Source organism: Nomascus leucogenys, chromosome 12 (assembly GCF_006542625.1).
Source record: "Nomascus leucogenys isolate Asia chromosome 12, Asia_NLE_v1, whole genome shotgun sequence".
Lineage (NCBI taxonomy): Eukaryota > Metazoa > Chordata > Mammalia > Primates > Hylobatidae > Nomascus > Nomascus leucogenys.
Window position 1 is genome coordinate 40,361,805 of NC_044392.1, and position 14,418 is coordinate 40,376,222.

At 46.7% G+C, this 14,418-nt stretch overlaps 1 non-coding gene across 1 annotated transcript; it reads left to right on the forward strand.

Moving 5' to 3' along the window:
* Window positions 1-11,953: 11,953 nt before the first annotated feature.
* On the forward strand, window positions 11,954-12,080 carry LOC115837825. Its single transcript, XR_004032871.1, has one exon. It is a non-coding gene; the product is annotated as a small nucleolar RNA ACA64 (small nucleolar RNA).
* The last annotated feature ends 2,338 nt before the right edge of the window (window positions 12,081-14,418 follow it).

Here is a 14,418-nt window from a genome sequence, read left to right on the forward strand (position 1 = left end):
TGCAGAATCAAAAGACAAATCCCTGCAAGATTTGCGCCTTAGTCTAGCCATTCACTGAGTCCTAGACTTTCGTGGTTTTTTTTTTTTTTTTTTTTTTGAGACAGTGTCTCACTCTGTTGCCCAGGCTGGAGTACAGTGGTACGATCATAGCTTACTGCAATCTCCATCCCCCGGGCTCAAGCGATCCTCCTGCCCCAGCCTCCCAAAGTGGTGGGATTACTTGTGGGGAAACAATAAATAAATTCCAGTTGGTCTTAAAATCTAAACACATTAATTTTTGAATTTTTTTTTTTTTTTTGAGACAGAGTTTCACTCTTGTTGCCCAGGTTGGAGTGCAATGGCATGATCTCGGCTCACCACAACCTCTGCCTCCTGGGTTCAATTGATTCTCCTGCCTCAGCGTCCCGGGTAGCTGGGATTACAGGCATGTGCTACCATGCCTGGCTGATTTTGTATGTTTAGCAGAGACCGGGTTTCGCCATGTTGGCCAGGGTTGGTCTTGAACTCCTGACCTCAGGTGATCCACCTGCCTCAGCTTCCCAAGGTGCTGGGATTACAGGCGTGAGCCACCGCGCCGGCAATTTTGGCTTTAATTTATATATCCTGTGGCTGGCATGGTGGCTCAAGCCTGTAATCCCAGCACCTTGGGAGGCCAGGGCAGGTGGATCACTTGAGGTCAGGAGCTCCAGACCAGCCTGACTGGTGAAACCCGTCTCTACTAACAATGCAAAATTAGCTAGGCATGGTGGTGCAGGCTTGTAGTCCCGGCTACTTGGGAGGCTGAGGCAGGAGAATCACTTGAACCCGGGAGGCGGAGGTTACAGTGAGCCGAGATCCTGCCATTGCACTCCAGCCTGGGCAACAAGAACAAGACTCCGTCTCAAAAAATAAATAAATAAAACTTAAACACGTTAATTATGGATTTAAATATCTTGTTTGGCCGGGTGCGGTGACTCACGCAGGTAATCCCAGCACTTTAGGAAGCCGGGGTGGGCAGATGGCTTGAGCCCAGGAGTTCGAAAATAGCCTAGGCAACGTGGTAAAACCCCAGCTGTACAAAAAATACAAAAATTAGCCAGAGTGGTGGCGCGCACCTGTAGTCCCAACTATTTTGGGGGCTGAAGCAGGAGGATCTCTTGAACACCAGAGGTCGAGATTGCAAATGAGCCAAGATTATACCACTTCACTCCAGCCTGGGGGTCAAAGTAAGACCAAACTTTTTAAAAATATATTTACTTTATTTATGTTTATTTCACTGTTTATTCAGTGAATCATTCCAGCCTGCGGCAGTAAGTTGTTTGTTTGTTTTGGTTTGGTTTGTTTTGTTTTTGAGACAGAGTCTCACTCTGTCACCCAGGCTAGAGTGCAGTGACATGATTTCGGCTCACTGCAACCTCCACCTCCTGGGTTCAAGCGATTCTCCTACCTCAGCCATCCGGGTAGCTGGGATTACAGGTGCGCAGCACCACGCCCAGCTAATTTTGTACTTTTAGTAGAGATGGAGTTTCACCATGTTGGTCAGGCTGGCTTCGAGCTCCTGACCTCAGGTGATCCACCTCGCTCGTCTCCCAAAGTGCTAAGATTACAGGCGTGAGCCATCGCACTCAGCCTCCAGTACAATATTGAGTGAGAGTGTTGGCGGGGCGCGGTGGCTCACGCCTGTAATACCAGCATTTTGGGAGGCCGAGGCGGGCAGATCACAAGGTCAGCAGATCGACACCATCCTGGCTAACATGGTGAAACCCCATCTGTACTAAAAATACAAAAAAATTAGTCGGGCGTGGTGGCGGGCGCCTGTAGTCCCAGCTACTCGGGAGGCTGAGGCAGGAGAATGGCGTGAACCCAGCAGGCAGGGCTTGCAGTGAGCCAAGATCACGCCACTGCACTCCAGCCTGGGCAACAGAGCCAGACTCCGTCTCAAAATAAAAAAAAAGAGAGTGTTACCAGCAGACATCCTTGTCTCGTTCTGCCTTTAGGGGGAAAATCAATGTCTCTCTCCTTTTTTTTTTTTTTTTTTTTGCGACAGAGTGTTGCTCTGTCGCCCAGGCTGGGGTGCAGTGGCGGGATCTCTGCTCACTGCAAGCTCCGCCCCTCCAGGTTTTAAGCAATTCTCTGCCTCAACCTCCAGGGTAGCTGGGATTACAGGTGCCCGCCACCACGCCCAGCTAATTTTTTGTATTTTTAGTAGAGACGGGCTTTCACCATGTTGGCCAGGCTGGTCTTGAACTCCTGACCTCGTGATCCACACGCCTCGGCCTCCCAAAGTGCTGGGATTACAGGCGTGAGCCACTGCGCCCGGCTGTCTTTCTCCATTAAATATGAGGTTAAGCTGCAGATTTTTCACAGATGCCCTTGTCAGGTTGAGGAAGTTCCCTCCTGGCGTTGATGGTTTTTCTCAAAAGGGAGTTGTTTTTTGATTTTTGTTTTGAGACGGAGTCTCCCTCTGTCACCCAGGCTGGAGGACAGTGGTGTGATCTCGGCTCACTGCAATCTCTGCCTCCCCTCCTGGGTTCAAGTAATTCTGCTGCCTCAGCCACCCAGTAACTGGGACCACAGACGCAGGCCACCATGCTCAGCTAATTTTTGCATTTTTTGTAGAGACGGGGTTTCACCGTGTCTGCCAGGCTGGTCTTGAGCTCCTGACCTCAGGTGATCTGCCTGCCTCGGCCTCCCGAAGTGCTAGGATTACAGACATGAGCCACAGGGCCCGGCTTTATAAAGGAGTTTTTCAAATGCTTTTTCCATGTTGGTTGAGATGATGGTGTGTTTTTTGTTTTTTATCAGCATGCTATATATCTCTTTCATAAAAAAAAAAAAAAAATTGGATATTGGATAAGGCTAAGGCAAAGCTTTGTACTTCTTAACTAGAGATCTCTCTTCTAGGGGAAATAAGATTTATTCCATTTTGGGTGTGGGCACTGTGGTTTGATATAGAGAGCAGAGATTTGGAATGAGGCTTTGCAATTTAATTGTTGTAAAACTTTAGCCGGCGGGGCGCCGTGGCTCATGCCTGTAATCCCAGCACTTTGGGAGGCCGAGGCGGGTGGATCACAAGGTCAGGAGATAGAGACCATCCTGGCTAACACTGTGAAACTCCATCTCTACTAAAAATACAAAAAATTAGCCGGGTGTGGTGGCGGGCTCCTGTAGTCCCAGCTACCGGGAGGCTGAGCCAGGAGAATGGCATGAACTTGGCAGGCGGAGCTTGCCGTGAGCCGAGATCAAGCCACTGCAGTCCAGCCTGGGCGACAGAGCGAGACTCCATCTTAAAAAAAAAGAGTTACTTTAACTCTGTTAACTGTATTTTCTCAACTATAAAATGAGGATAATAAGGCTTATAAGGCTGGGCATGGTGGCTCACACCTATAATCCCAGCACTTTGGGAGACTAAGGGAGGAGGATTTCTTGAGCACAGAAGTTTGAGACCAGCTTGGGCAAAACAGAGAGACCCCGTCTCCACAAAAAGTCTAAAAATTAGCTGGATGTGGTGGTGTGCACCTGTGTCCCCATCTACTTGGGAAGTTGAGATGGGAGGATGACTTGAGCCTGGGAGGTCAAGGCTGCAATGAGCCGTGATTGAACCACTGCATTCCGGCCTGGGTGACAAAGTGAGACTCTGTCTCAATTAAAAAAAAAAAAAAGCTTATATAGTTATAACTATATACGCAATGGCCATTCATTTACATAATAGGCTGTCAGGATGAAATTCAGATAAATAAATGGCAGTATTCAAACTTTTATATGGTAGTGAAGCCAGGTTTACAAACAAAATCTTACCTGGAGTCCCAAATTATAAAAATAATCAATATAGTGCTGCTCTTGTTCAAGTGCAGGCAGAAGACCCCTATCTCTGAGAACACTTCCATGGTAACTACTCATCACACTTTATTAATTGTATAATTGTCTTGGTAGCCTGGAAGCTCAATCAGTGTAGGGATTGTGTATCTATCTTTTTCAATGCTGTGCTTCTAAAACCTAATATAGCGTCTGCCACAGATTAAGTATTCAATCAATATTTTTAACATCAGTGAATATCTTGATACATAAAGTAAGCACCAGAAGAGCTGTCTTTATAAAGCTGCATGTTGTTTTTGTTTCATAGTTTTGGAAAACCACCTTATTTTAATTTTTATTTTTTTTCCTTGAGACAGAGTTTCACTCTTGATGCCCAGCCTGGAGTGCAATGGCTCAATCTCGGCTCACTGCAACCTCCGCCTCCTGCGTTCAAGCAATTCTCCTGCTTCAGCCTCCCCAGTAGCTGGGATTACAGGCGCCCACCACCACACCCAGTTAATTTTTTTTTTTTTTTTTTTTGAGACGGAGTCTCCCTCTGTCGCCCAGGCTGGAGTTCAGTGGCGCGATCTCGGCTCACTGCAGGCTCCGCCCACCGGGGTTCACGCCATTCTCCTGCCTCAGCCTCCCACGTAGCTGGGACTACAGGCGCCCGCCACCTCGCCCGGCTAATTATTTTTTTGTATTTTTAGTAGAGACGGGTTTTACCATATTGGCCAGGCTGCTCTCGAATTCATGACCTCAGGTGATCCGCCTGACTCGGCCTCCCAAAGTGCTGGGATTACAGGCTTGAGCCACCGCACCGGGCTGGAAAACCACCTTATTAAACCATTTAGTAAAGCATAGCACATAATATGTATGATAATACAAAGCGCTGTCTCTGTTATAAACATAGGCCTGCCTCTATTATAGGCATAGTTGCATCTCAGTAGGACATGCCTCTTTTAGAGAAATGTTTATGGATTTAACTTACTATTAAGTAATGCTCACATGAGACAAGAAACTAAAATTGAGAAGACTGGGGCTGGGCGCGGTGGCTCACTCCTGTAATCCCAGCATTTGGGAGGCCGAGGCTGGCAGATCACGAGGTCAGGTGATCGAGACAATCCTGGCTAACACGGTGAAACCTCGTCTCTACTAAAAATACAAAAAAATTAGCCGGACGTGGTGGCGGGCGCCTGTAGTCCCAGCTACTTGGGAGGCTGAGGCAGGAGAATGGCTCAGCAGTGATAACCAGAAATAAAGGAGCTGATGTTTGTAAAATGTTTAGGAAGTGCCAAACACATAATAAGCACCGTATAAATGTTAGCTTAATATTATAATTCTTTTTACCAAGTGATTCTAAGTGTGAACCCAGTTTCTCATAGCATAAGAGACCAAGCTATAATTTACCATAATTCTTTGTTGAAGTCTCCAGGGAGGCGGAACTTGCAGTGAGCCCAGATCGCGCCACTGCACTCCAAGCTGGGCGACACAGCGAGACTCCGTCTCTAAAAAAAAAAAAAAAATGTGTAGTCCCAGCTACTCGGGAGGCTGAGGCAGGAGAATGGTGTGAACCCTGGGGGGCGGAGCCTGCAGTGAGCCGAGATCGCGCCACTGCACTCCAGCCTGGGCGACAGAGCGAGACTCCATCTCAAAAAAAAAAAAAAAAAAAAGGAAGCGTATGTAGGCCTGAGCCTCACTGTTTTTCAGAGGAAGAACTCATTCATGAGCAAATGTTTATGGAGTTCCTAATACGTTCCAGGGATTGGAAATACAGTAGTGCATAGGCAGTGGACTCCCTGTCCTCATGGAAATTATCCTTAAATAGTTATAAAAAGGAATTCAGCCAGGTGTGGTGGCTCACGCCTGTGATCCTAGCACTTTGGGAGGCCGAGGCGGATGGACTGCCTGAGCTCAGGAGTTTGAGATCAGCCTGGGCAACATGGTGAAACCCCGTCTCTACTAAAATACAAAAAATTAGCAGGGCGTGGTGGTGTGTGCCTATAGTCCCGGCTACTCTGGAGGCTGAGGCAGGTGAATTGCTTGAACCCAGGAGGCAGAGGTTGCAGTGAGGTGAGATTGCACTACTGTACTCCAGCCTCAGCAACAGAGCAACACTCTATCTCAACAACAACAAAAAAGGAATCGAAAAGGATTAAATAGCTCAATTCTAGGAAATGTAGGCAATGCAATAGGACAGTTGGGTGCATCGGAGAGCCCCTGAAGGTAGTTGAAAGCCCTACTGTCTGTCATCATGGGAAAAGGCAGCTCCTGGGACAGAAAGAGAAGTGAATACTGGATTAGAGAAATAAACCTTGGATTAGGGAAAAAAGAGGAAGCTTTTCCTCTGTTCTTTTTTTTTTTTTTTGTGAGATGGAGTCTCACTCTGTCGCCCAGGCTGGAGTGCAGTGGCGTGATCTCGGCTCACTGCAACCTCTGCCTCCCGGGTTCACGCCATTCTCCTGCCTCAGCTTCCCGAGTAGCTGGGACTACAGGCACCCGCCACCACGCCCAGCTAATTTTTTGTATTTTTAGTAGAGACAGGGTTTCACCGTGTTAGCCAGGATGGTCTCGATCCCCTGACCTCGTGATCCACCCGCCTCGGCCTCCCAAAGTGCTGGAATTACAGGTGTGAACCACCGCACCCGGCTCCTCTGTTCTTTAAGGCATTGGTCTGGACTCTAATATGCTGGAAAATAACTCAGAACGGTGAAAGAAATGATGGCTCTGCTACAGGGAGGAAGCCACGTTATAGAAGATTAGTGTAGATGGATAGCCAGTTTTGGAAGTTATTCTCTTTTGTTATTACCTTTAATTATCCTGGAGACTTCAACAAAGAATTATGGTAAATTATAGCTTGGTCTCTTATGCTATGAGAAACTGGGTTCACACTTACAATCACTTGGTAAAAAGAATTATAATATTAAGCTAACATTTATATGGTGCTTATTATGTGTTTGGCACTGTCCTAAACATTTTACAAACATCATCTCCTTTATTTCTGGTTATAACCCTGGGGTCGGTTCTCTCATTATCCTCATTTACACGCGAAGAAATTGAAGCACAAGTTGAATGAAAGAAAGCCCTATCACACAGCAATTAAATGGTAGACCTGGAATTCAATCCAAGCACAGCCTGGCTGTAGAAGTCACACACTTAACCAATTGATATACCTTTCTACCATCGCTAGGCCAATATAAAATTAGCAGCAGGGATCTGAGGGATTAGGAGCAGTAGCAGGGGGCTATTGATGGCCCTAAATGGCAGACAGTGATCAATAATGAACCTGTTTCTGAAAACACAAGGAGAGCCTGGTGGTTCTGCATTAAGCACAGTAGAGCTGCAGGGACTCTAAACTCCCCCGCCCTTGAAGAGGCTGAGGTATGCGCAGCACCTTCTATGGTATTGGCATCACCCTTAGGGACTTTGGAACTACAGACTGCGTTTAGCCATTAATGGGACTTCATCTCTACCTCCTCTTTGGGTAGGAGAAACCAATATGGTGACAATTACCATAAAATAAGAAATCCCTATTCTGGAGATATACAAAGTGCTGTCTGAGTAACTATGCCTGAGAGAATCAGATATGGCTGATGGCCTTTGAACTGGAACTCTTAGGATGTTCCAGTTCCTTGCAGGCAAGGAGAGAGCAGGGAAAGCACAAATATGATAAAATGAGAACAAGCTTTTACATATATTTGGTTTTAAAATATTTACTTCTGAATAGATAATACATGCACCTGCCCCAAATTTAAAAAGGACAAAAGAATATACAGTGAAACCTGTTTCAGAGTTTTGCTCTTGTTACCCAGGATGGATTGCAGTGGTGCAATCTCAGCTCACTGAAACCTCTGCCTCCTGGGCTCAAGTGATCCTTTCACCTCGGCCTCCCGAGTAGCTAGGACTACAGCAGGCACATGCCACTATGCTCAGCTAATTTTTGTATATTTTTGTAGAGATGGAGTTTCATGCCATGTTGCCCAGGCTGGTCTCGAACTCCTGAGCTCAAGCAATCTGCCCACCTCAGCCTCCCAAAGTGCTGAGATTATAGGCATGAGCCACTGCATCTGGCCTACTATCTTTTCAGATGTTTAGTATCCATTTGTATTTCCTGTTCTGTATGTTCTTTCATTATTATTCATTTATTTTAGAGATGGAATCTCTTTATGTTGCCCAGGCTAGTCTCGAACTCCTTGGCTCAAAGGGACCCAGCCTCTCAAGCAGCTACATACAGGTGCATGCTACACCCAGCTCTGTTCTGTAAAGTCTTACCTCTCCCCCTTTTAAATTATTATTCATTTTTCTTTTCTTTTCTTTCTTTTTTTTTTTGAGATGGAGTCTTGCACTGTTGCCCAGGCTGGAGTGCAGTGGCTTGATCTCGGCTCACTGCAAGCTCCGCCTCCTGGGTTCATGCCATTCTCCTGCCTCAGTCTCCCGAGTAGCTGGGACTACAGGTGCCCGCCACCACGCCCAGCTAATTTTTTGTACTTTTAGTAGAGACGGGGTTTCACCGTGTTAGCCAAGATAGTCTTGATCTCCTGACCTTGTGATCCACCTGCCTCGGCCTCCCAAAGTGCTGGGATTACAGGCATGAGCCGCCGCACCCGGCCTATTATTCATTTTTCTTACTGATTAGCTTTATTTTTTTTTTTTTTGAGACGGAGTTTCGCCCTTGTTGCCCAGGCTGGAGTGCAATGGTGCAATCTCAGCTCACCGCAACCTCTGCCTCCCAGGTTCAAGCGATTCTCCTGCCTCAGCCTACTGAGTAGCTGGGATTACAGGCATGCACCACCACGCCCAGTTAATTTTGTATTTTTAGCAGTGACAGAGTTTCTCCATGTTGGTCAGGCTGGTCTCGAACTCCTGACTTCAGGTGATCCACCCGCCTTGGCCTCCAAAGTGCTGGGATTTGGGCGTGTTACAGGCGTGAGCCACCATGCCCAGTCTTTTTTTTTTTTCTTTTTTTTGAGATGGAGTCTCGCTCTGTTACCCAGGCTGGAGTACAGTGGCACAGTCTCAGCTCACTGCAACCTCTGCCTCCCGGGTTCAAGTGATTCTCCTGCCTCAGCCTCCTGAGTAACTGGGACTACAGGTGCCCACACCATGTCCAGCTACCTTTTGTATTTTTAATGGAGACAGGTTTCACCATGTTGGCCAGGCTGGTTTTGAACTCCTGACTTCAGGTGATCCTCTCACCTTAGCCTCCCAAAGTACTGGGATTACAGGCATGAGCCACTGTGCCTGACCTGATTTGTATTTTTTTAATATTAATATTAAAGAGATTAGCCATTTGTGATGAGTTGTAAATATTTTTCCCAGTTTGTTATTTGTCTTTTCTTTTGTTCATAGTATTTTAAACAATGTGAAAAATTTTCACATATGAGGTTATCAGTATTTTGCTTGTAGCTTCTGATGGTGGTGTCACCATAACAGTCTCGATTATTTTTTAAAAATTTTCCTCAGGCCCGGCACGGTGGCTCATGCCTGTAATCCCAGTACATTGGGAGGCCAAGGCGGACAGATCACTTGAGGTCTGGAGTTCGAGACCAGCCTGGCCAACATAGTAAAACCCCGTCTCTACTGAAAATACAAAAATTAGCTGGGTGTGATGGCAGGTGCCAGTAGTCCCAGCTACTCGGGAGGCTGAGGCAGGAGAATCGTTTGAATCTGGGAGGCAGAGGTTGCAGTGAGCTGAGATTGTGCCACTGTACTCCAGCGTGGGTGACAGAGCGAGACTCAGTCTAGAAAAAAAAAAATTTCCGTTAGTGTTTTTACCCCCAAAAATTACAATGGCTTTATTATTTGTTTTAGCTTATTTGAACAATAGAGAAAAAAAATTAACCCAAAAATACCACCCCAAGAGATTTTAAAAAGCCACTATCATTTTAGGTACATATTCTTCCAGACATCTCTATGTACACATTTCCATTCTTCTAAATCCTTTCAGTTTAATTTACTGTTCTAGGTTCTTGAGATGGATGCAAAACTCACAAATTCTCAGCTTTTCTTTCATCCTAAAAGTTTTATTTATTTATTTACTTACTTATTTTAAAAGAGACAGGGGTCTCCCTATGTGGCCCAGGCTGGTCTCAAACTCTTAGCCTCAAGCAATCCTTCTTCCTTGGCCTTCCAAAGCACTGAGATTACAAGGGTAAGCCACCACATCCAGGCTCTTTTTTCTTATGTGCTCTTAAGACTATATATTTTCCTCTGAGCACATTTTTTTCTTTTCTTTTTTCTTTTTTATTTTAATTTTTTTTTTTTTTTGAGACAGAGTCTCACTCTGTCACCCAAGCTGGAGTGCAGTGGCATGACCTTGGCTCACTGCAACCTCTGCCTCTCGGATTCCAGCGATTCTCCTGCCCCAGCCTCCCGAGCAGCTGGGATTACAGGCACGCGCCACCATACCCGGCTAATTTTTGTATTTTTAGTAGAGACAGGGTTTCACCATGTTGGTCAGGCTGGTCTCAAACTCCTGACCTTGTGATCTGCCCACCTCGGCCTCCCAAAGTGCTGGGATTAACAGGCGTGAGCCACCGCGCCCGGCCCTTTTCTTTCTTTCTTTCTAAGACAGAATCTCGCTCTGTCGCCCAGGCTGGAGTGCAGTGGCGCAGTCTCGGCTCACTGAAACTTCCACCTCCCAGGTTCAAGCGATTATCTCACCTCAGCCTCCCGAGTAGCTGGGACTACAGGTGCCCACCACCACGCCCGGCTAAGTTTTTGTATTTTTAGTAGAGATGGGGTTTCACCATTTGGTCAGGCTAGTCTCCAATTCCTGACCTCAAGCAATCCACCTGCCTCAGTCTCCCAAAGTGCTGGGATTAAAGGTTTGAGCCATGGTGCCTGGCCTGCTTTGTGACATTTTAAATTATCACTCAGGTCAAAATATTTTCTAACTCCAATTGTGATTTATTTTGTGGGTCATTTAAAAATGTATTCAGCACACTACAGCCTTAAACTCCTGGAATCAAGAGATCCTCTGCCCTCCAAGTATCTGGGACTGCAGGCATGTGTCATTGTGCCCGGCTGTATTTAACTTGTAAACATAGGGACTTCCCAGTTACCTTTTTGTTACTGATTCTAGCCTCACTGAAATGTAGGCAAGAAACATACTTTGCATCATTTGAAGCCTTTGAAATTTGTTGAAACTTGCTTTATAGAACAATCTTTTTTTTTTTTTTTTTTTTTTTTTTTTTTTTTTTTTTTTTTTTTTTTTTTTTTTTTTGCTTTTATAGAACAATCTGGTCAGTTTCTTAAATGTTCCAAATGTGCTTGCAAATAATTTGTAATTTGAAGTTGTTGGGTATAGTGGACTCTATACGCTTGTTGAATCAAATTTGCTGCTTGTGTTATTTAAATTTTCTATATCCTTGCTGATTTTTTCTTATTCTTTCTCTGTCTTTTTTTTTTTTTTTCCAGAGAAAGAGATGGTCTCATTTTGTCTCTTAGGTTGAAGTACAGTGGTGCCATCATAGCTCACTGCAGCCTCAACCTCCTGGGGTCATGTAATCGTCCCACCTCAGCCTCCTGGGTAGCTGGGACTACAGGCATGCACCACCATGCTCAGCACTTTTTTTTTTTTTTTTGAGACGGAGTCTTGCTCTTGTCACCCAGGCTAGAGAGCAGTGGCGCGATCTTGGCTCACTGCAACCTCTGCCTCCCGGGTTTAAGCTATTCTCCTGCCTCAGCCTCCTGAGTAGCTGGGATTACAGGTGCCCGCCACCACGCCCAGCTAATTTTTGTACTTTTAGTAGAGACAGGGTTTCGCCGTGTTGGCCAGGCTGGTCTCGAACTCCTGAACTCAGGTGATCTGCCCGCCCCGGCCTCCCAAAGTGTTGGGAATTACAGGCGTGAGCCATGGCGCCCGGCCCTAATTTTTTTTTTTTTTTTAATTTTTGTAGAAATGGGGGTTTCCCTATGCTGCCCAGGCTGGTCATGAACTCCGGCCTCATGCAATCCTCCCATCTCAGCCTCCCAGTGCTGGGATTACAGGCATCAGCTACTGCACCTGGCCCTTACTGACTTTTTCTATCAGTTCTGAAAGAAGTATACTCTATTGAGAGAGGTGTGCTAAATCCCCTACGATGATTGTGAACTTGTCTATTTTTCCTTGTAGCTCGGTGCTGTATATTATTTGAGGTTTTGTTAAGTGCATACGAATTTAGAAATGTTTTCCGGCGTTGGCTGAAAGTCATCCCCGGTTTTGGCCGTGGCTGCGGGTGAGATTCGGCGCCCAGAGCCTCCGGGGGCCTCAGCTCACCGCGGGCTGCCCCATGTGCGGCGGTGAAACCCAGGCCCCGACAGGCGCCGCGGCCACCCCCCAACCCGGGTGCGGCCGCTCGCGTGGTCTGACCCCTGACTCCTGACCCCGGCTGCAGACCCCAACCCTGTTTTTCTCTCCGCAGGACACTGGTCCTCCCACGCCTGAGACCGACGTTGCCAGGACCGCGGGGTCGGGGGGACTCGGCTGTCCCTCGTCTTTCAAATAAAGCTGTTTGTCTAAAATAAATAAATAAATAAATTAATTAATTAATTAATTTTTTAACTTCCTGGTAAATTAAACTTATTATTATTTTTTTTTTTCCGAGACGGAGTCTCTCTCTGTCGCCCAGGCTGGAGTGCAGTGGCGCGATCTCGGCTCACTGCAAGCTCCGCCTCCCGGGTTCACGCCATTCTCCTGCCTCAGCCTCTCCGAGTAGCTGGGACTACAGGCGTCCGCCACCACGCCCGGGTAATTTTTTTGTATTTTTAGTAGAGACGGGGTTTCACCGTGGTCTCGATCTCCTGATCTCGTGATCCGCCCGCCTCGGCCTCCCAAAGTGCTGGGATTACAAGCGTGAGCCACCGTGCCCGGCCAATTAAACTTATTGATATAAAATGTCCTTATTTCTAGTAATGCTTTTTACCTTCAAGTCAACTGTGTCTGATTTTAATATAAGCTTCTTTTGGCTTATGTTGCATAGCTTATCTTTTCCTATACTTTTACTTTCAACCTTTTGATAACCTTATTATTGTTTATTTATTTATTTTATTTTATTTTTTATTTTTTTATTTTTTTGAGACGGAGTCTTTCTCCGTCCCCCAGGCTGGAGTGCAGTGGCACGATCTCGGCTCACCGCAACCTCCACCTCCTGGGTTCACGCCATTCTCCTGCCTCAGCCTCCTGAGTAGCTGGGACTACAGGCGCCCGCCAACACGCCCCGCTAATTTTTGTGTTTTTAGTAGAGATGGGGTTTCACCTTGTTAGCCAGGATGGTCTTAATCTCCTGACCTCGTGATCTGCCCGCCTCGGCCTCCCAAAGTGCTGGGGTTACAGGCGTGAGCCACCACGCCTGGCCACATTATTATTTTTTTAAAGGAGTGATTTATGAACAGTGAGATGAAAAAGCAGTGATCCCCAGAAGCCTGCAATGTTTCATCAGGATATGATTCAGTCCCAGTTGTCAGCTCTTCTTCCAGGTCTTTTGCAGGTATCCTTTCTCAGCCTGGGACATTCCTCCCCATTCTCCACAAAACGGATCCTCCTTCATGTCTTCGTCGTCTTCTTCTTTCCTCCTCCTCCTCCTTCATGTCTTCGTCGTCTTCTTCTTTCCTCCTCCTCCTCCTCCTCCTCTTCTTCTTCTTTTTTTAAAGACAGACAGGGTCTTGCTCTGTTACTCAGACTGGAGGGCAGTGCAGTAGTGTAATCACGGCTCTTTACAGCCTTGAACTCCTGGGCTCAAACAATCCTCCTACCTCAGCCTGCTGAGTAGCTGGGGCTACAGGCACATGACATCACACTCAGCTAATATTTAATTTTTTTTATTAATTTTTTTTGCACACAAAAACAATAAACATTTTCTAAAAATACATACAAACAAAAAGATGCGTATCAAACACATCAGGAAGGTTACACATGGGAAGTCGGGGAATAGAAATGGGGGGTGGGAGTTAAAATAAATGAGAGAGGGATTTTATATGGATCAGTGATAATAACTCAATCCTCTATTTGACAAAGAAGAGGGAGAAGGATGAGAAAGAAAAAGAAAGTGGGATAAAGGATCAGAAAGGGAGGAAAATAGAAAAAACTAGAGTATGACTCCAGGGTAGACCCGTTTTGCCGTCACTGAGTTGGTTGGTTGGTTTGCCTGTTGTATTTTTCATGTTTCGCCAAGTTGGCTAGACTGGTCTCGAACCCCCAGCCCGAAGTGATCAACCCGCCTCGTCCCCCAGAGTGCCGGGACCACAGGTGTGAGCCACCACGTCCAGCCCCCACATTGCTTCTGGCCTCCGTGGTAGACCTCCCAGACGGAGCGGCCGGGCAGAGGCGCTCCTCACTTCTTCCCAGACACGGGGCGGCCGGGCAGAGGAGCTCCTCACTTCTTCCCAGACGATAGATGGCCGGGCAGAGGCGCTCCTCACTTCCCAGACGATGGGTGGCCGGGCAGAGGCACTCCTCACTTCCCAGACGGGGCGGCTGGGCAGAGGCGCTCCTCACTTCCCAGACAGGGCGGCCGGGCCGAGGCGCTACTCACTTCCCAGACAATGGGTGGCCGGGCAGAGGCTCTCCTCATTTCCCAGATTAATATTTAATTTTTAATTTTTAATTTTTTTTTTTTTTGAGATGGAGTCTCCCTCTGTTGCCCAGGCTGGAGTGCAGTGGCA